This window comes from Agelaius tricolor, unplaced genomic scaffold (genome assembly GCF_023055355.1).
Source record: "Agelaius tricolor isolate 1412-34295 unplaced genomic scaffold, bAgeTri1.0.p SCAF_18, whole genome shotgun sequence".
NCBI classification, from domain to species: Eukaryota; Metazoa; Chordata; class Aves; order Passeriformes; family Icteridae; genus Agelaius; species Agelaius tricolor.
In genome coordinates this window covers 5,249,620-5,272,221 of record NW_027269278.1, presented here as the reverse complement: position 1 = coordinate 5,272,221, position 22,602 = coordinate 5,249,620, and the positions used below count along the sequence as shown (strand labels likewise).

The 22,602-nt window shown below is 40.0% G+C and overlaps 1 protein-coding gene across 17 annotated transcripts in view; it reads left to right on the top strand.

Annotated features, from left to right (window-relative positions):
• The window catches only part of TENM2 (teneurin transmembrane protein 2), an 883,055-nt gene that overhangs the window by 658,631 nt on the left and 201,822 nt on the right, over positions 1-22,602 (top strand). The gene's annotated exons all lie outside the window — the stretch shown is intronic.

Genomic DNA, 22,602 nt, shown 5'->3' with positions numbered 1-22,602 from the left:
GTGTCTGTTCTTGTTTCTGAATCTGTCTGGTCCTGTACTTACAATGTCACATTTAACTAAGATCTGCTATTTTTCAGCAAATTAATTCTTGTCTTTCAGGCCACTGTTTTAAAACATTTGCAGCTCTATCAGTCATGGAATCTGTAGTGCCTAGGGTTTTCTTTCTTCTTTTTTCCCCTCTTTTCATTTTTTAAATTTTAATTTTTATTAGTAGGTGCTGACTTTTCATTTTGACAGCCAAAAACTGAGGAATGAAGATGCAGTCCCTTTTTAGAAATACAGACAAATCAAAAGAAGCTATTCTGGCACGTTTTTTTATTTTTAGAGGTACATGTTGTGTGTTATTTAACTGAACACAGTAGGTGTGGAGCTCCTATGCAGTTTCTGGTCTGCCCAAGGGGTACATTTGCTGTAATGAGGCAGCTCTGAGCAGCACTGGAGGTTCTGTGTGGTGAGGGACTGTGGGGTGCACACCTGAACACCCTCTTTAATAGGGGCTGGGTGTGGTGGGAGGGTGAGCAGGGAGCAGAATCTGAAACAGAACATTCAGAGTAGACATTAGGGATAATTTTTTCCCTAAAGCATTGGGTTAGAGCAGGTGGCCCTGGGAGCCTGTCCAGCCTCTGTCCTTGGAGCTTTTCAAGAACACGTTGGCTGAAATCCTGAGCTACTTGCTCTGACCTCAGAGCTGTCTTTGCTTGGCAGGACACTGGGCTGGGCACCTGCAGGCACAGAGTTTGTGGTGATTGGGATGGGCTGGCCCAGCCCCATCCCCATGGGCACAGCTGTGAGCAGCAGGTGAGCAGCACTGCCAGCAATGAGCCATGGAGTGCCCAGGGGCACTGAGCAACCACCAAAGGGAGCAGAGGGCACACAGGGGCAGGGCATCAACAGGAGGGGATACAAGGTTGGGCTGAAGAATAAGAAGGGCAAGTGGTTGAAGCCTTCTGATATGGTATGATGATACTCTGTGTATAGTGGCTGTCTCAGCTGCAACATGTGCTGCACCTCCTGGGGCTCCTTCCATCCTAAGTTATCCTTTAACCCTGTTCAGGTAGGTTAAAATATCCTTGCACAAAGAAATAACAATTGTAGGGGGATAGCATATAAGAGAATAAAGATAGTGTAGAAATCTTTAGAAGCTGCAACTCCTTAGGGGTAAGTAATCTTACTCCTAAGGAGTTGCAGCTGGGCCAATTATCAAAGATTAGGAACAGGCCTGAGTTTAACAGGCCACAGCTGTAAGCAATGAGCAGAAGATGCTATAAAAGAGTGGGGGTGGCTGGGTGAGAGGGGAACTGGAGTCAGTGGCTGCTTTGTGAGGAGGAAAGAGTCAGTGCTCTGAGGAGATGCCCATGAGAAACATCAAGGAGGTATGGAACCCTTCCAATGTGGAGACAACAGTATGGAACCCCTGCAATATAATGACAACAAATAATTCAGAAACTGGGTGTGCTTCCTTGCTCCTTGAGTGTATTGGAAAATATGATGCCACTTTTGAGGGGTTTTTAAGAGTTTCTAGGTGATCTGGGAGCTGCAGGTCTCAAAGTCTATAATGGGCAACTCTGTAGAAGCCATGGAAATGGGGAGGTGGTCGGGAATTGGGTGTAATTCATCTTTGAGTCAGTGTAGTTTCATGCCTTAGAAACATTCAAGAGGGTTTTGCAGGGCTCAGCCATTTCTGAAAAAGGGTGATCCAGCTATCTGAAGGGTCTTTAGCTTTTCAAAAGGGTCACAGCAAAATCTGTCACTAAATGCCTTCAAGGCAGCATTTAACCTAGCAGAGGCTAAGAGGGAAGGTTCCTGCATGGTGAGCAGTTCTTTGAAAGACAGTGAGCAGAAGCTGGAGCTCCCTAATGAATTTTCACAGGACATTAAAATACTCAGAGAAGATGGTGGGGTAGGAAAGTGGGTGATGGCAGGGTGCTAAGAACAAGGTCAGCTTGTGGAGATTCACAAAAGCACCTGTGAGTCCAACAGGGAAATAAAATGACAGGGGACCTTAGGGCAGAGAAACATAAAGGGATATTCATGGGAAAAGCAGCTCTGGTTCCTGGGTTGGTGATGGATCAGTTCCTGTGTGCAGGGGGGAATGCTTGCCTGTCTCAGAGCTGAGGACAGGGAATGCTCTCAGCTGAAGGAAGGAATCAAGGGTGAGAGAACACTGTCTGAAAGGTGTGGTGGATCAAGCAGTTGATGAGATTTTAAAGGGGAATGGAAAAAGTAAATGGGAGAGGGATGAAATAAGGAGAAGAAAATCAAGGTCAGGGAATGTGAGCTAAAAAAAGAGACTTGGTGGATACTTGAGTAATTACAGCCACTGCTGGGACTGAGGGGACCAGCATGGCTTTTCTTAGGAAGCCAAAGGAAGTGGCAGTAAAAAAAGTCACAAAATTTGATGTAAGAGCTCTTTATGTTTCATTTTAAATCATAATTGCTGTTTCTTTGTATCCTGAAAAGCTTTGTGTTTGACAGTTGTTTCTGTGGGCTGATCCAAGGAACCTTTCTGGCATCCTCTGATTGGCTTTGCTTTGTTTCTTCTACATTTTAACACTTTTCCCTGCATATCCCATTTACTTCTTTAATAAACAGTAATATAATATATAAAACATTACTTTTAATTTTCATGGTATAAGATGCAGGTGTCCTTTTAAATTTTTTTTACCATGCACACATGCATAATGGCCTGATCACCACAGAGTGCTTTGTAGCATGAGTTATTCTGGACTTAATGGATCCTCTGGAAAATAATGAGCATTTCCTAGTGGTGTCACTTTTTTTCTGTAGTTCTCACAATGTTTCTTTTTAGAGCTTATAAGAAAATACGACAGATAATGACTTGTACATTAAATTGGAGAAAGTTACTACTTTTTGTGGCTTATCATTAGCCTTGAAAGATTTTCAGAGTGGCTTTTACTATCTACATGACAAGAAAATGTTGATCATGCTCTGGTTGTGGGGTTTTTTTTCAATTTTCTTTTTAAATTATTTTAGTATATTTTTTTTAGTTCCTTTGGGAACCTAGCAATATAGATCCAGACATTTGAATTTGAGAGACAGTAATTAAATGTAAATATTTTGCTTAAATTTGGGCTTGGGTTAAAAAGGAAGACTTGTAGATGCTTATATGTAAGGCTTAGATCCCAGACAATTGTCAATCATTCATAAATTTTCTCTAGCATTTTCTAGCTGCTTCTTTAAATATTTCTATCCTGGTCTTCAAAGTACATGTTGAATATGAAATATTTGAAATATTCATATTGAATAAGAATACACTATATGAAATAGTGTAATCTACTAATGACACTATAGAAGCTTCCTCTTGTTGGTCTGATTGGATATTTCTCTTGCTTCAAGCCCTGTAATTACAGGTGGCTCCTCAACAGGTTTAAGATGAACCTTTTTGGATATGAGGGGCCACTCATCCCCTTGTGTTGCCCTGTGCCCTTCACAAGAGCCATGCTTAATATATATGGAAAAAAAAATCATTTCCATGAAAAAACTACCTAATCAAATATTCTATCAAATGAGCAATCTATTGTTGATATTATGAAGGCCTTTAATCTACAATAAATCTTTGTTAGAACTCATCAGAACTCCCAGTTTGAGAGAAATGTGATTATAACACTCTTAGAATGACATTACATCATCGGGGTGATTGGTTTATCATTTGGAGAAGCAACATCAATCATAGCTAGCATAACCACACAGTAAATGAATTCAACCTTTCTACTGCAGAACAATGACACAATAATTGCTCAAAATCAAACTTGAAATGAAATCAGAAAATGCACTTTCTTTAACTATGATGTTAACCTAATGGAATATATTATTAAAAATCATGTTTGAGGAAGTTCTATGTAATTAAAAATATGTGAAAATGTATTCCTTTTTTCTCTCATTAGAACCTGTTTCAGTTGCAGGATCATTTTCTATGCAACGAGATATTATGCTGGTTTTAATTGAACTCCCATCACTTACATTCCTCTGCTTGTACTTCTTAATATAATATGCAGCACAATTATATGTGATGAAGGACAAGAGGTTTTTGAAATCTGGTGCACCTGCTGATAGTATTTGGAAAAACACAAACATTGTAGAAGGAAATGAGACCTTTTAGCCATGAAAAGTTAGTGGTTTTTTGTTATTTTTCCTTTTAAAAGAAGGTCAGTTCCTGCCATACCATTTCCTGAGATGGTTTCTTACAGGTAACAATAGGACAGGTTTAGTTCTTTTTCTTGTATGTGTTTAATATAATTTTTTTGGTAATATAACTCAGCTTGTTGAAATGGCATTTTAATGGCTTCGGTCAAAAAACAGTATAACAGGCTGGTTTTCAACCTTCTGTGGAAGAAAGAGAAGGGTTTGTGTTTGCACTTTTGCCTTTACTAGAGAGGATTTATTGCTGTTAAACCAAATTTTGAACTCGCAGCACAAAAACAATTTGTTTGTTTGTTTCTTCATTGTTCATTCTGAATAAAAGACACAGGATAGACCTACTCACACATTAGGTTTTCATATAATGGAGCTGTAATTGACACCTTCATCAGCTTCAACCACTCAAACAATGAGAAAGAGAAGCAGAATGATGCCTGGAATATTTTGCTTTGGGGGAAAATTCCAAACTGTGGTTTAGATACTGTCATGATTGCTGTCAAGAACTTGCTGAAGTTGAACTGCAAGGAGGGATGGTGCCCATATTTTTGGTGTTAATGTGTCTTTTTGGCTCAGAAACAGTGCTACAAAGCATTTGGCTCAGTGTAACAATATCTGCCCACGGAAGTAGTTTGGACACTGCTTAGAAGACAGGGCTTGCTTTGATTTTTTCACAAGCAGTTTTTGGCAGCAAGGAGAGAAGGAAAGAGAAACAGGTTGGCTTGAAGGAAATAATTGTTCTTTAATGTTGTCTTTTAGTTAGAGTTGGAATAAAGAGTAAGACTCCTTTTGCTTATGAGCCTGTTGTGTGGAAATATCATATAAAATATCAATATTCATTATTTTTAGTATAAATATCTAGATGGATCTCCTGTGTTCCACAGATACTACCTGTCTATAGAATTTCATTATTATTAATGTGTAATTTCCACCACCTCCATGCAGTTTAATCTAGTTTGTAAAAATCTTTTCTGAAAGAAGCCAGAACTTTCATTAATGCACTGATATACTCATATTAGATTCTCTGCTGAGAGTGCTTGGAAGTCTTTGTTTTATAGCCCTCTTACAATCTGGCATCAAATAAAGAAGAATTTCCAGTTTCTACTCTATAATGCAAACCAAAATGCAGAACTATTGTCATCTTTAAGAAATAAATGAGTCCTATAGAAAAATTACTACACCCCTTCAGATGATTAAGCATCACCCCCTACTGAATGGAAACCTCAATTTTCTGTACCTGTCAGCCTACAGGACAGAAAATACATTGGCAGCCACAAATGCTGAGAATCCATAGCTTTATTTATTTCCTTATTTTAATCCTCATCAACAATTGCCTTTGTTTCACTTAAGAGAATAAATAAAATAATTTGGATAGCTCAGTAGGTGATGGGGGAGAAAAGGAATTGGAATCTTCCTCCCCTTATTGATACAGCAGCTGGGGCCAGGACAGAGGGTGTTGTTTTACTCTGCTGCTTGTTGTTTGTTCTTGTGTTTGTGTACTTTTGCTTTGGTTTTGTTTGATCTCTGTGCATCACTTCTGAGGTCAGGTAGGGAGGAACAGTAATCAGAAAGAAAATTTTGGCCTCCTCCACCATCACTTTCCTGTCCTACCTGCTGTACTTGATTAAGATTTCAGCAGCATCTTTTGGAACATCTTTCAGAATATTCCATTGTAGAATTTGTCAAGTTATGCTTAGGGCAGCAAGAGTTAAAATCAGTTAAGGTTCCAGGCTTGGGGTTCCTAAATTATTTCCCATGCTGTGGGAAATATTATTTCCTATAACTGTGTCCAAAAGGCAGCCCTGCACTGCAGCTGTGTATACAAGGGTGGCTCTTACTCAATATATTCATAAGGAAATGCCATAAGGAACTTTGTTCTGATGTTTTACAGCAATGCAGAAAAAGGGTGATAGACTGATCATTTTTGCTTCTGGTTCCAAATTAAAGGTAAATTATGTGTTTGTTTCTGCTATGGAGCCAGGCCTAGCTTTGAGGCTGTAAAGCAGGAATGTCTTCGTACATGTATTGTTTAAACAGTGTGTGGATGTAGCAGCAAGGCCTTCAAACAAATGATTTTTTTTTTTTCAAAATTTGTTTCTAATACTTTTTTAACTCCTTAATGACCAGTTACATTCCCATTTTGTTGCATCTCTTGAGCAGAGTCTAATTGTAGAGCTTAGATCTGGAATTAGAAATGGAGGGAACAGCATGAACAAGGTTTTCCCACCAAAACTGAAGGGTGTACGTTTTCTAAAGTATCAGCTCCATGTTGCTGCAACTATTACTGATATTATTGCTGCTGCTAATCTCTCTACCCTGTGTTGATGATGCCTGCAGATGTCTGAATTTCTGCCTGAAGACGTGATTCTAGATATTAAGATATGGCAGAAACATTTGATTTATTAATTTATGAATTCGTAATAACAGCAATCGAATCTCAAACAGAAGGTTCTATGGTAATAAAAATGATAATGAATTACAAAAAGCTGTAGAATTGAGAACAGACTTGAATTCTGTTGTTTACGGGGGTTTTTTAAGCTCACCATGGTTTTGAGAGTTGGAGATAGATATATATATATGTATATATATATGTGTATATATATATATATGTATATTTAGCTGCTTTTGATTGTTTAAGGTTTGTAAATGTGTTGAACTGGGAACCCCTGTAGCAAAAAAGCCCCCCCAGCAATCAGCTGCAGCACAGACTTCCCAAGTTTCCATTTCTGTGTATTGCTGTTTGCTGCCAGCTTCCCTGATGGCTGGGACACACCTCAGGGGCTGTGGCCTTTTCTCATTACCAATGCTTATTCTGTCTCGTGCAGCTTCTCAGACATCACCAATAACTGGGAAACTTGGGAAAGCTGTCGAAGCTTTTGAAGCTTAAAGGCTTGATGTTGTTGCTCAGTGTCATTGCACCAAGAAAATCAGTGCCTAGACTTGGTACCTCACTTGAAAACTGAAAGGCACTGAGGATACTGTAATTATAAGCAGAAAATCTTTTTTTTTTTCTTCCCTTTCTTTTGTATGCTGAGTCCAGATGCCGTTTGTGTGTTTTTCCTTTGTGTGTAGAAAAGGCTAAAAATGTTCTTGCTAACAGTCCCTGCTGTAAGTGATGCTGTGTGGGAAGAACTTTTCAGGCTTTCAATAATTTTGTCTTTTGATACAGAGTTTTAAATCTTCTGAACTGCATCTCCCTTTCACTGGCAGTGGCACAGTCCTGACAACTTCCACAGTGGATAGTTCTGCTGTTTATGTGGAAAGGCAACATTTAGAAAACATTTCATGCTTTTAGCAGCCTACCAACACAATTTGGTAGCTGACTGAAAGTGAGGAGTTGAGCATATACAAATTGCTTGCACTTCATGGGCTACACAGTAGAGAACCTAAAATTTAGGGTGTCATTTTTTCAAAATATTTTGCAATATTTGTATACAGAAGGTTCTGTGGATGGCTTGATTGGTTGGTTTTGTACCAGCAGAAAGTTTAATAACTTCCTTCTTTCGCCCTATAAATCCAAATAAGTGTCATTATAAACACTTCAAAGCAAGGAGACACTTTTCATCTGAGTCAATATCTTGTCTTATGGATTTTCTGATTTTGATATGCCATACACTTCTGGTTTATTTAAATGATAAATTGTGCATTTATGTAGTGCTTAATTATTACTCCTAGTTATAAAATTACATTAATGGATTTACAGTTTTGATACCTGTTTCTAATATGATTATACATATTAGCATCTTATCAGGCAAACTGTAAATATATGTCACCTATTTATCATATTACCATCTCCACAAACTGAGTTTGTCTTCATATAAAGCATGATTAAATCAATCAAAATTAGGACTATTTTCCTTCAGAAGATACTCAGTCTTATTTTAAAAAGTACAGGAGATGGGAAACTTCAGCACATCACTGGAGAAACTGATCAGTGGTTACTAATTATTCTCAGTGTTATTTTTTTTCTTGCCCTATTAATGCCTTCCTCTTTGCCTGGCAGTTCTCCCATGCATGTCTGCAACATCCCTTCAGCATAAACAGACAGAAATCTGGACTCTGTCATTTTACTCTGAATATTTTTCCCTTTGTGTTTCCCTGCCACAGCCCTGCTGCCCTCTGGGAGCACGTGCCCTAAAAGAGTTTGCACATACAGCTTGATTGGTGAAAACAGCTGAAAAACAGAGCTCAGCCAAGCAAATTATCCTTTCCTGTTGCTTCCTAACCCAGCTCTTCAAATGCATAAGCCATGTTGTAAGGATGGCCCCTGTCTTCTGCTGCTCAATGCTTCTGCTGACCAGGGTTTTGTCTTTCTCACAGTCTCAACTTCAGCTGCCTTGTGCAGACACTGCTATGGTGGGAATGTAATAAAAATCTGTGCTTCCTCCACTAAACAGCTGCTTCATTTTAGTGCATTTTTTACAGAGATTTCTCCTGGGAGAAGCAGCAGATGCTCAGCTGGGCTGCACTCAGAGCTGAGTGTGCTGTTGGAAGGGGCTCTCTGGTGATGCTCTGTGCTCTCACCGTGCCCGCCCTGGTGTGGCTGTGCACAGCTGACACTGCAAGGAGTCAGGAAATCCAGGGCAAGTCTTGAACTGATCCACTTCCTGTGGAGTCTGTAAATTCCTGTGGAGTCTGAAATGATTGCAGACTAAAACCACAGATGAGGGGTTTTTTTCTCAAGGAAGGAAATCAACCAAACATTGCCTTTTTTATTACATTGCAAATATGCATAATTCATGTTTCTGGCAGATTGTTACACAGAAAGCCGAGGACTTTGAATGTTTGTGGAAGTTAATTACTGGCCTGAGTAAATGCTTAATTTTCAGATCATTTCACATCAAGGCATAGAGAGAATCTTGTTCCATTTTATCAGCTCCCAAAATGATTCCACAGCTCGTTCTGTCACATCTGCACGTGAAGGAAATTTTGTCTCTTGCTCTGTTCCATTTGTTTGGATTTTGTGTTTTCTTCCAGTCTTGTAGCAAAGCTCCACTTGCTCCCAGTTCCCCAGGTTGCTTTTATTGCAGTGACCTTTTCCAGCCATGTAGGATGCTATTTGTCACTCCTCTCTCCTTGGATCCCTGCCTCTCCCCACCAAGGTGTTGCCTCACACGTTGCTCCTGTACAATGGTTCCTTTCTGTCTAATGCACTTGTGCTGGGTGTCATGGGGCTGCAACAGTGGGATCTTCAGAAACTGAGCTTTTCTCTCCTTTTATTCATGTCAGGGGTAATGGTTTGTGAAATAAATAAATAAATGCGCACCTACAAGCAGAACCAAAACAGCATCCCTACAACTGTAATGATAACTGGTGCTTATCTTGCATAGTTTGGATCTGAAAAAAAAAACAACCTAGTAAATCAAAAGGAAGGAAAATTGGCAGCTTGGTATGGAAATGGGGTTGTTTTGAAAAGACTCCTTGTACCTGATGCCCTGCTAATTTAGGAGCAATAGCTAGAACACTGCAGAAAATGAGAGTGACTTTTAATAAATGATAAAAGTTAATATGTGGGCATAGAAACGTTTACACCCCAAACCCCTGAAAGTTGGGCCTCATACTGTGCTGACAGATCTTTGAAAATCTGCAAAAGAGGGATTGGTTTGCTGTGGACTGCCATGCCCCAAAAACTCCATTGTAATAACAGAAAAGTTCACTATTGTCTAAATACTCCCTAAGAAAAAGATTTCTGACCCTCTTATTTTGAAAGGTCCCTCTTGGTCTTCAGACCTGGAGAACAGTTGTTAGTATGGCATGAAATGGGAAGTCCTAACTGCAAATCCACCTGGTTCAGGAAGAACTCAGAAGCCTGCACTTTAATATTGTATATTTAATTAATTAAATCTGTAATGTATATGACATGATAATTATTTTGGGGCATACTAATAGCTTATTCTACTGCAGTGAGCAGGAATTCTGTACACTGAACACCAGGCTAACTCCACAGTTAAGTAATGAGGTGTGAAATGTTCTACCTAACAAAGCAGTGTTGAGCATGTTTGTTAATACTTTTTTCCTGCAAACAGGTGGATAATTGTTTTACTTGACAGAAACCTGTCAATTATAGGCACTAGCAAATATGGAAAGGTGTAAAATCTTTGTTAGCTTGTGGGCTTCAGGTTTCTGAAAAATAATTTTAATTTAAGTAATTTTAAAAAGTAAAATCATTATAATAATTGGTGAAAGTTAAGAGGAGAGAGTCTGGTGAGCTGGAGCTCAAGTGGTAGCGGATGGCTCTGAGTGATTCTCTCAGGGGCTGAGACTGAGGACAGGGACTGGGCAAATAAAACCTTTGTGCCTCTGCCATGAAGGTTCCATCAACTCCTGGCACCTTCATTTCCAGCTAACCCTGAAAAAACTTGCTGCAGAACTATAAAGGGGTAACATGGAGGCCAAACAAATAAAAATGTAATTTATAAGACTTAGGAGGGATGAAGGAAAAAATTTGGGCTTTTCCAATCAGTAAATTTGGTTAGGAAAAGCAATATGAAACACTCCAATCTACAGGACAATGTGGGTTAGATTTTATCTTGCTCTAAGTTTCAACCTTTGTGTTTTATTTTTCAGTGTGGGTTAAAAAAAACCGAAAAACACCTAAATTGTCAAAATGAAAGGTGAAAACATTGATTTAAAAATGAAATGGTTCTGAATTTCAAAAACTAAGTCCTTATTGTTTCTTCATTTTCCAAGTCTGTCTCTTCATTCTTTATCTTTTTTCCAGCTAAAAATGTAGCAAGATTCAATTAGATATTTGTAAATAGTTTGTCTCCTTGTGGTCTGAAGCAGGCACTAAGCAGAAACCAGCTATTTATTGGAAAATCCATTAACTTAGTAGACATGTTAAGGCTAGTCAGTTATACTTTTGAGTGCCATCTGCAGCTGGAGAAGATGGTAAAGAGAACAACAGGGTGCCTTGAAGAAATTGAGGCATTTCCAAGACTTAAATTTTTAGTTTGAGACTGGCTTGAAATCATGATGGGATTAGGAGCTTGTGGACAGTGGAGTGCATGAGCAGGCAGAGAACTGGAGGTTCTGCTACTGCAGAAAGGCTGGTGAGGGACTGTCCTTACAGAACTAAACTAAGGCCAAGACTCAAGACTGGCTGCCAGCTCCCTTTGCCCAAGTGCCCTGCCAGCATCTGAAGGCCTGCCCATGTCCCAGGGGCCACAGCCGTCCTTCCAGTCATTTACAGGAGAAAGGGAATAATACAAATCACTAGCAGTTGTCATCCAGGTGTACATAGATGGCCACAAAACCTGGTTCTTCCTTTGCTTTCCAACTACAGGCCAGTTCTAAATATCTTTTTCCTCTCTTTATTTTTGTTGTTGGCTGCTGGAAGCATTCCACAGCCTGGATTCCTCGGTTCCTCTGAGATCATGCCAGAAGCGCAAATGCGTTCGAGACTCTTGTTTCAATTTCTTTTTTTGGAACAATTTCCATTAATATCCTGCTGTCACAAAGGAACTGGTGCTGTTTCACAGCTCTTTATCAAGGCAGTTTTTATTGTGGGGAGCTCCAGCAATTGCTCATTGAGAGCAGGAACCCCCCAGTGCAGCCGACTCTCGCGGGGAGCACCGAGCGGCCACGCTGGCTTCAGCTGGTGCCAACTGCTTGGTGTTTAACATCTCCATGTCTTTGAGCAAATTAGTGCTGCTGGATCCTGCTGCATCAGCAGCCTCTGCATCCAGTGCTTTCTTTACAGCACAGCATAGATTGGTGTTTTCTTTATAGAACAGGCACATTCAATTCAAATTTCCAAATTCCTAAGGGATATAGAGGCACAAATTCAAAATTTGGATGGCTGGTTTGATGCTTGTTTGGTTTGGGGAGAAGGGTAGGATACCCTGGAGGTTTGTGTTGGGTTCTTGGGGGATGTTTGGATATTCACCTTAAATACTACCTCTTCTCTTTAAGAATCTTAACTTTTGAACTGTTTTTTAATAACTAATCTGTTTGGTTCATTCGATTAACAAAAAAAGTGTTTATTAACAAAAAAGTCTGTCTTTGTAGGCTTATATTGAGAGGATCTACAGAAATATGATCATTAGGTTTAAATCTGAGTAAAAATTTTGCTGTTCAATTATTTCTCACTTCCACAAAATGCTCAGGCGGTTTTATGAGAAAGCATCTAAAAAGTTTGAGCACTGTACTGAAATTGTATTATTTCAGATGGTGGTTTCAATGTAGTATTGTGAAAAAAACAGAAAAATAATAAGTAAAGAGAAGGTAAAAAGGAGGACTTCCCTCTCTAGTTTTTCTAAACCCCTCATGTGTTTTCTAACTAAAACACTCTGCATCTCCCCCTGTTAGTCTCCAGTCTGAGCTGCTGTTAGATTTGTGCTCCTTTGTCTAGGCTGGTTTTTGTTTTCTCACTGCAGGGCAAACACTGAGTAAATATCCTGGTGATGCCTGAAGTTTGAGCTTTGATGTTTTTCAGCTCCTGCACTAGTGTACAGCTCTAACTCCATACAGTGTTAGCAGGCTCTCCTCACAGTTTGGTCAGGCCTGGGAACCAAGGCCACCATCACAGCCTCAGCCCCTGAGAAGTACAAACAAAAGTGAACTGGGGGGGAGAAGCAAACTGAGGGAATGTGACTTCATTCCCTGAATCTGTAATGGGACAATTAACCCCTGATATGCAAATAGACCAAACTTATATCTGTCTAAAAAACTCATAACCATCGTCCATCTTGGGTGTAGCCCCTGGGAGGCTTTTGACTGCCCAAGGTGTATCTGTTAAAGGCCTTTAATAAATAAAAACTTTATTCTTTTAGCTCTGTCCAGTCTCTGTTCTGGGCAGCCATTCCAAACATCACTGGGTGGGAGCAGTGGGAGCTTCCCACAGCAGCCCAGCCATGAGAGTGGCTCTCCAGGCCACCGTGCTCCTGTAGAAACTGCTCACTTCATGTTTTCTTAAGATTTAATGCTTTCTTCCACCTTTGCTTTGCACTTTGGGATCTGTTGTAGGTAGGAGACGTGGTTAATTTAATAGTTTAACAACAGTATGTGAATGCTGCTGAATATTCCCATGAGTGGAGCTCGCAGGGATGGAGAAGGTTCAGAGCAGACACTGAGCAAATTCCTCAGATGGGGAAGAAGCTGTGCCTGGGCTCTGCCTGCTCTGACAGGCTCCATACAATGAAAGGGAACTGATTTTCTTACAGCTCTCCCAGCTGCTTTTATTAATCTGTGTTATTAGATGATGGTTAAAGGCTCTCTAATGATTTCTTGTTTGCGCCCTATTCATCAAAATTCACATAATGAAGCTGCTCGCCTGCTTTTATTTGTTCTTAAATCTTGTTTGAGCCTCTAACTCGGTGCCTAGTGCTCCTTTTGGCACTTTTTCATGTGCCAGTCTGCATTGAAAGGATTCTCCATAGCTGAATTCTCACTGCTAAGCAATGTGATGTAAGGATATTAAACCCACTTATATTTGCAGGTGATGCATATCAGAATACGGATTGTTTTTGTGTTTTCTTGATGGAAACCTTAAGATTTTTCTCTATATATTTTTATGTCACTTTTTTTAGCTGAAAGTGTTAAAAGATTATTACAGGATCTAAAAACGAATAGAGAAGCAAGGTTGAAATAGCAGATTTACTGACTGGTCCACTGCAAATATTATGTATTGGTCTGGACAGTATCATGAAGTTTTTGAATTTAGAAGCAAACTTCAGGTTCCTGCACTTGTGTTGAGCTGGTTGAATCCTTTTCATGAGATATTAGACATTCAATATTGATGAATATTGAATCACTAGGGGGGAAAAATGTTGCATTTTCTCTAAGATGAGACAAAAAAAAGAAATTTAATCCTGTTGTTTTTAATGACAGTGAAGCTAGGTCCCTTTTTTGAATATTGGAAAAGCTCCTAAATAGCCATTGGAACCTATTCTGGGAATACTTAAATGTCAATGGCTCAGAGCAACATAGAGTTCTGCTGTGTCATTATAGAGGATTGTTATAGATGAACATAATCCCCATGGTCATGTTCTCCTTCCCATCCATACAGGTAAATAAATGCTGTTGCCCAGAGTGGGAGAAACACATTCCACTGCACAGTTTATTTATCCTGTGCTTTGTCAGTGCCCAGCAGATGGTCGAGACTGTACGTCTCAAGTTAATGGGAACAAAAATTGCATGAGAAATGCTATGTCCAGAGGAATAAGTCACGTAAACTTAAAAAAAAAATCAATTAATGTGAGCCAAGAAATGATGGAAAGGTGGGTGATGACAGACATTAGTGATGGCAGGACTTTGAGGCATTCTTTAAAATTATATTCTGTGCCAGATTTCTCATGACTTGCAGCTGTCATTTAATCACTCAAATCAGCTTTTAGAGTTTCAGAGGGTCAGAGGAGAGAGAGTTGTAGTTCATTTTGAAAATGTGCTCATTGTTCAGGCAATTGCTCTTAAAAAAACCTTACTCCACAGTACTGAATAAGCTGAGATTTGCAATTTTCATATTTTTGCCTGAAATCATCTTTGTAGGAGTTTTACTTTAGTCTTATGTTGCTTTTTATTGAAGGGAATAAGGAGTCACGTAAAGTTGTCCCCAGATCTTTTCCTGTCAGAAATGATGGGAAAGCATTTCATACATGCTTTATTCCCCGTCTGATGCTGGCCAGAAATTCTATCTTACACTTGGAAATATAACCTTGAAATTCATTAGTCTGGTAGCTGGGAAATGTACAGATGGTGGGGTTTGGCAAGCCAGGGAATTTGGTAAAGGTCTTCTCTGTTTGAAGTCAGCGATTTGATCGTTGATTTATTTATCACTGGTTTAGTGTAATTTAAATGAAAACTTAATTAAGCGAGCGTTGATTAAAATTCCATATGAAGAATGTAAATGGTAAATGATAATTAAGCTCAGAATTGCTAAAGTATTGAAAATAACAGAATGTCTCCCATTACCTGTCTGGCTGCTTTTTTTTTTTTTTTTTTAGCAGTACCTCTCCAACTCCTCTGCTGTGTTTTTTCCAAAAGCATTTTTATGTAATAGTGGTCTGTCCTACCAAATTATAGACTGGTTTAATTACAAGCAGCTCTTCAAAACCCCAGAGTGAGCCTCAAATTTTCACAATTATATATATTAGTTCTTCGGCATTTCTGCTGTTGTCATTTATGAAGGGCTTGAGCTCATTCAGCACCAATAAACAGAAACCAGTCTGTAAATGGTGGGAGTTGATATTTAGGTTTAATGATGGAAATGTGAGCAGGAGGCTTAAGGGCAGAGAGCCAAAGCCCTTGAGTTTATTAAAGAGGGAGGGTGAGCAGAAATAAGGGAATGTTCTTTGGGGCAGTGTGGGGCTGAATTAGAAATGCTGCAGAGTGCATTTGAAATGCATTTGGAGTTTCAATCACTGAGTCAAATCCTGGCTCAGAGTGAGCACTTGGTGGTCTTTGCATTTATAGCTGCAGTTGACTGAACCTGGATGAACTGTAAATTAAATTATCTCTGCATGTGTTGGTGTGCCTGCCCACATCTGTCCATGCTCACACATTGTGAGTATATAATGTACAATAGATATTTACTAACTATAGACAAAAATATATATATATATAAATATATTAGAATGTGTTTAAGGAAAATGAAGGTGGAGAAATCAATTTGTTGGGCTTTTTTTTTTTTTTTTTAAATTAGGAAGAGTCTGTGTATTTGGGAAATTTTTCTGGACCAAGCAAGGAAAAAGGGCATTATCTGTAATTAGAAATAATAATCTATAATTGGTTCATTTGCCATATTTCTACAGTTCTGATTTAGTTGAACAATGTGATCATTATGCCACCAGTTTTCAATAGAGGTGTCACAATGAAAAATAATTGCAATATCCCACAATATTAACTGTACCCTAATTGCAAAAGTTTTGAAATATAATTACCATGAAAGCTAATGCGACAGGGAACATTAAGCATAATTAGTGTATTTTAAAAAAGGGGAAAACTGTTAGAAGCTTGTTATTGTCTCATAAGGTAGCTTCAAATTAGCTGGATGCAGAGCACTTTCATCTAGGTTTTCTATAATTTTGGTTATTAGCACAGACTGCAATAAATTTGTTTGACATAGCCCACACCTGCTAACCCTGCAGGAAGGAATTTCTAATGTGCACGGGACCCAGGTTTCTCATAGAATCTGTCACAATTTCTGGGAGACAGCACTGGGTAAGACTTGGGGGGGTTGGCTGTGGGGGTGTTGTTGTCAGGTTTGTTTTTTTCATATACACAGTCAGCTACGCTGCTCAAATTTCACTGTGTTTTAGGAAATTTTCTGCAAAAGACTCATTAAAATGCTGTTACGAAGCACTTTAAACAAAACATTCATTACACATCAAAAATGTGCTCTGAAAAGATACATCATCTATTACTTATCTGTTTTCTCGACAAAACAACTACATGTTTTTACACAGAGCATGAATGTTCACCCATATAATTAGAATTTATTTTTTGAAGTAAAGAAAAACAATATATCACAGCACTTGTGTAGAAATGTTTTTGTGCCCATATAGCAGGGGAGAGGATCCAAGCCATAAGAAGCAGTGCTGCCTTTCTGTAAGATGAAATTTTCTCTAAGAAACATCTCAGAGATTTTCCTGTGTTTTTTTGGTAACATTTTCCATGTAGAAACTCAGTGTTTTTCTGGTTTTGCTGTGTTTCAAAATTATTGAAACTGTTTTGAGAATAAGCTAGATACAAACAGAAATATGGAGAGAAACACCATTACTTTTAGTGGACACTGTTTGAAGAAACACTTCTGTTGCTCGTTCTTAAATTATTATTAAGCATTGAGGTTAATTTTATCATCTTTATTTGTGGTTATTGCAGATATGTAACAGATTTCTTATTAGAAGGAAATTATGTCATAAATAAAGTTTTGGATTGGATAGTGGAAAAACAAATTTCCCTACAATCTTCTCAAATTAGAATCTGATACTAATTTTTGGAAGTGTAATTTATGGAAAAGTTTTATTTTCAGTTTAACTCAAATGACTTTTAATTTCTTCAGTGTCTATCAACAGCAAGTGCTCTAACATTTCTTCTAGAGCATTTAAGATCTTATGAAAACTTGTAAGAAAGGTTCTTGGTGGGTTTTTTTTTTTTCCTCAGAAGTAATTTTCATTTAATTTAAGCCTTAGACAAAGCTTGTTTCTGTGGAAGTAATGGAAAGTTTAAAACTGAGAAAAGGTGTGGAAATCCAGGTGGTGTCTATAGACAGTATTCTGGAAGTCAGCCATATGAAAGCAAGGAGGGAGACCAGAAACCTCTTTCCAGAAGTTAAACTGATTGATTTATTCAGCCTGACCCCATTTTCTGTCATTTTCTTTTCTACAAGGTGGGTTTTTTTCAAGTTCTGTTCAACTGTGGCCGTGGAAGTCTGCAGATATTTCTGAGTAGCCATTTGGTGTCTGTGTTCTGGAGGTTAGAAAGTGTGGCTGGAGCTCTTGCAGCTGGGAAACAGCAGAGCAGAGCTGTCAAAGCAGGGCCAGGCTCTGAGTGAGGGGTTGGGAGTGTGTGATCTAACACTCAGAACTGATAAATTCAGTCAGGTAATAGTAGGGAGCATGCTGTGTTCTCACGTAGATCAATTGAATTTACTTTAATAGAGCAGATTACAGAGTGGTCAGTGTTGTGCTTAAAGAAATCCAGTCAAAAGTTGTAATTTATATTAAAAGGCAGCAAAAAGCCTACCTGAGCTACAGAAGAGTGTGCTCACATTTTCTAGAAGGAAAAACATTTTTTCCCTCTTTAACCTTTTTCCCTTCATTTAACTGGCTATAAACCCATTTTGTTTTATTTCATTTTGTTACTGTGACCTTTCCTCTTTCCCTCAGCCTGCAGGAGCACAGCCCTGCTGCAGAGGTGCCTCCCCACCCTGCTCAGCCCCTGCTCCCTCCTGCCCAGAAGCTGAGATGCTTCAGCATGGAGATGCACTCAGGCTCATCAGTGGTGCTGACAAGCAGCAAACCTCAGATCCAGGCTTTTCCACAAAGTCCCCCTTTTCCAAGAGTCTCAGTAATGATGCCTACATTGAGAGTTTTTGCTTTTGATTATTCACCAGAGCTGAGACTTGTGGGCAAAACATTGCCTTCATTTGGCAGCTCAAGTCAGCCCTGCCTTAGCTCAAGCTGAGCTCCTTGCTGTGAGCAGCCATGGCTGAACAGCCCTGTCCCTCCCAAAAAGGAGTGACTGATGTCATTTCCACAGGAGACTGACAGCTCTGACTTTAAATGAATTCATGTTTAGAAAGGACCTCGTTCTCATCAAAGGGCTGCACAGCTTCATGGGGTTGTACCTGTATGTGTGTGTCACCTGCCAAAATGCAGGACAGACTTGGCCAAAAATGATGTTTGGTAAAGGTAATCTTTTTGAGTACTCAGAGTGCCACAGGCAGCTGTGGAAGAGTTCATTCCTGTGCAGAGGCTGGCACAGCCTTAGGTTGGTGTCTGATTTTCATCCCTGGCTGCCATCAGCCCAACCCTGAGCTGCCTTCCCTGCCCCTGGCTCCAGGCTCTGCCTCCCTTGGTGCCAGCTCCAGCAGCTCAGTGTTTGTGTCCTCAGAGCCCCTGCCTGGCAGCTCAGCCAGCCTGGGGACAGGGTTTGGTCCCATGGAGGGCTGGTGTCACCCAGAGGACACTGCTGCTGTCACCTGCCCACAGCAAGGGAGGGGCTGGGCTGGAGGGCTGCGCTCCTCTTTGGGCAGCACTCTGCACTTTGTCCAAACAGCTGGAAAGCTGCACTCTTTGAGATATTGGTGTGAAGATGAGGTTCTCATGAGCTCTGCTTGGGATCCACTGTCAGTGTCTCCTTTGGAGAATGTCCTGCTGTTCCTTCTCCTCTTCATGTGTGAGTCCAAACTGCTTCTCCTTGCTGACCTCTCTGGAGCACCTGCCTCACTGTGCCTCCTGCTGGTCCTTTCTCTGATGAGGAACTCTGCACTTTGCTCTATCTCTTCTACTTTTTGCCTTTCTGTGCTGGTTTTGGTTTTTTCTTTCTTCTCACCTCCTATTATTCTTCCTTTTTCCAGTTATCAGTAGATGGTTCAGTTCTTACTGCAGCCATGGCAGAATCACAGGGCCTTCTGCCAGCAGATGTAGAGTAGGAGAGATCACCCTTCCCAAGTAACTTAGGGCTCTGCTTCCTTTTCAAAGATCAAATCTGATGTATTTCTTTTGCAAACAACTTTAAGCTATGTGCCAGACTTGCATTGATTCATTATTTAGTGCTTACTGTTAACTCCTTGGCTCAATTCCCCTGTTATTTATTATATAAAACATTATTTCATTAATTAGATTGAAACAGATGAGAGTGGAGAGCAGAGCTCTGTCAGACAAATTTAAATGAGTATCCAATATCCAAAATCAACCTTTAGATTTTCATGAATTAATCTCCATTTAAGCTCCCTCTTTTTACCTTCACTCTTAAACATGTATGCAACCATTCATGCATACAAAGCAACAATTGAATACTGAAAAGTGCAGATTTTTTCTTTTTAAATAGAGCATTTTTAAGTAGAAAAGGCTTTTAATGGAAAAGGAGCCTCAGGACCACCACAATAAACATTTGTTTTTGCTACTGCTCAGCACATCTACCTATGAGATGCACCTTCTTTCCTGTTGAAATTGTCTCTGAAAGTGAACATTCTCAACTGTGGTGCTCAGAGTTTGTGGTTTTGGAAGGATTGCTGTGGTGTGAGCCTCAGCCTGGAGCTGCTGTGCCCGCAGGAGCACTCACAGCACTTCTGAATGTTCCTGCAATCCCTATTGGAGCATTTCTGGGTAAAGGGAGAAAAAAAATTATTCTTAAGTTATTTGGGGTGGGTTGTGGGTCTTTAACTCACCATAACTCAGTTTTCTCAATGGTTTGGAACAATAGAGAACGGACTGATGAAGAGAAAAAATAATGCATTAGGTCTTGAGACAGGCACCTAGACCTGCCATTGCCCACAAAACCTTTGCACTGGGTCACTGGGGACGTTCTTCAGTCCCCTTGGAGCTCACCCTGTGCCCCCACTGTTTGTAGCAGAAGTCAGCATTTGAATCTTCTTCCATTTTCCCTTTCCTTTGTCCTATTCCAACAGAGTTTACTGTGAGAGAGTATTAAGATGCCAAACCCTTGCTTCACTCTCTTCATTGAGCAGGGGGGATGCCTTTGTTCATTATCTGGAGAATTAGTTTTGTTGTTACCCTTAGCTCCTAAAACACACAGGTCCAAGGGAATATCAGTAACTAATTTGTGTTCTGTGCTTCACAGTGTGTAGGAATGCACCATCCTCTTCTCCTTAAATTTTCTACTTATTTTTCATGTGGGTTTCAGGACATTTCCTGGTGGGATTTTCAGCCATAAATAGCTGTCCATTTTTTATTCCCACCAGCTGTGCATTTGAGGAGCAGGCAGCAAAGTTTATGAATCACTTCTCCCTGACAGATAGCACCAACCACAATATTCTGCCACAAAACTCTGCTCAGTAATTAAACATTAAGCCTCTGATGGCTATAATCATTCACTGCCAAGATCCTTTACAATCCAGGTTTGCTATGTTCAGGTAATGATATTAGAGATGATCATTTGTTCTGGAAATGTAGCTCTCTGAGAAGAATGAATTTGCTGAAATCAGAATTTCATTTATGAGCTGGCTTTTCAGGACTTTTCTACTAATGCTGACAGTCACCACACACGAATATTTATTTAGTTAAAAAACACTCTGAACGTAGGATAATTGACAAAGAGTGATGAAAAGAACAATATTTAAAACTGTGGCATTAGCAGCAGTGTGTAATATAATGCAGAAATCTGCCTTCATTCAGTAAGGACAAATGATCCAAGAGCACTTCAAGCTTTGGGCATCATTTCCAAGTTAATCTGCTCTGCTTTGGTGTCAACATAAAATTGAGATCAAGTCTAGCTAACAAAGCAGCTCTGGAAACTTCAAATAAAAATTCAAACTTGTAACACATACAGCACTGTTGACAGAAACTGTGAAGTCTGTCTTCCATCAGTGTATGTACATAGCTCATTTAATGTTATTGTGATGAGAAATAATAAGAATAACTCCCAAATAAATTAATAGCTATGTGTTGTTTGGAAGCAGCCACAGCTCCTGCTCACTAGTTGAAGCTGTCAGTCTCTGCTCACTGGGAGTAATTTTCTATTTTACAACAAAATGGCCAAAGAAAATAAAACACATAGAACTTGAGAGGATCTGAAGCCTAAGCTGCAGAATCAAGCCTGGAGAAGGCTCTGATTTTCAGAAATAAGATTGGCTGTGCCCAAGCTGTTCCTCTGTGGTGCATTGTGCCAGAAGCTGCAGCTCTGCTCTGCCCCCAGTCCCAGCAGCTTTTGGCCAGCCTGGGAATGCACCTCCCACCCTTGTCCTGGTGCTCCTTGTCCAGCTTGGCTGGTTAGCCAGGGCACATTCTGCTCCTCTGTCTAATCCTAATGCTCATTTCCCTTGCCCATCTTCTAGTGATTCTCATAAACTGAATTCCACCCTTAGGTTTGTCTGGCTCTGGGTCAGGTTTTTCTGTTTGGGTTTTTGTCTCACCTTCCTCAATAGTTTTTAGTCCTTCCTTCCTCCTCTGGGAACCAAATATCTCTTTTCTCCCTTCTGTCAGGTCTGCCTTTGTGTCTTGTTTCTCTCAGAACCTTGATGTGTTCTCTGGTTGGCTCCATCCCCCTGACTGACAGCTTTCCATTTCCCAGCTCCTCATCCTCAATCTTTTTTAGCTCTCAGACCTTGGCTCCCTCCTTTCATGACTAATAAATGGCACCATCAGCCAGCCTGAGATCCTCAGGCATTCAGGTGATTCTCCCTGCTGCAGTGGATGGAGAAGAAGGACTGCAGCTCTCTGAGGTGTAGTGCTGCCACATTTCTCTTCACAGAGAAAAGCAAGGCACAATTCTTCCCAAGGATTTCTGAGATTGACATTCTCTGAACCTCAGAGAAGGGGAAAACACAATTCTCATCACTTGCTGTGCCTGTGTTGTGCAGAAGTAGAATGCAGTATCAAGATTGTTTGCCCAAAGTGAGGATGTTTTGTTTCCTTGGCCTGTCAGGACCAAGTGTGTGTGTGGGGACTGTCAGGGGACAGTCACAAGATTCAGGGCAGTGTGAGCAGTTGAGTGCTTGGCAGATTCAGTTTAGATGAAATGTATATAGTATAGTACAATAAAGTAATTAATTGGCCTTCTGATATCCATGGAGTCCTCCTCATCATTCTCTCCCCTTGGTTGGAGTTGCCTTTGATTTACAATAGTGCAGCACAAAGTTAACCCCTTGCAGGCTTTCCTGCTATTCCATCACCCCTGCAGGTCTTTGGGGGTGATTCTATCACCAGTCCCTGGAGCAGAGGCAGCCAGGGGAGAGCATGAGGCTGCTGCTCAGTATCTTGTTTGCATTTGTTCTCAGGTGCCCTGGACAATGTGATATTTGTGGGTTTGTGTTGTTGCCTGTCC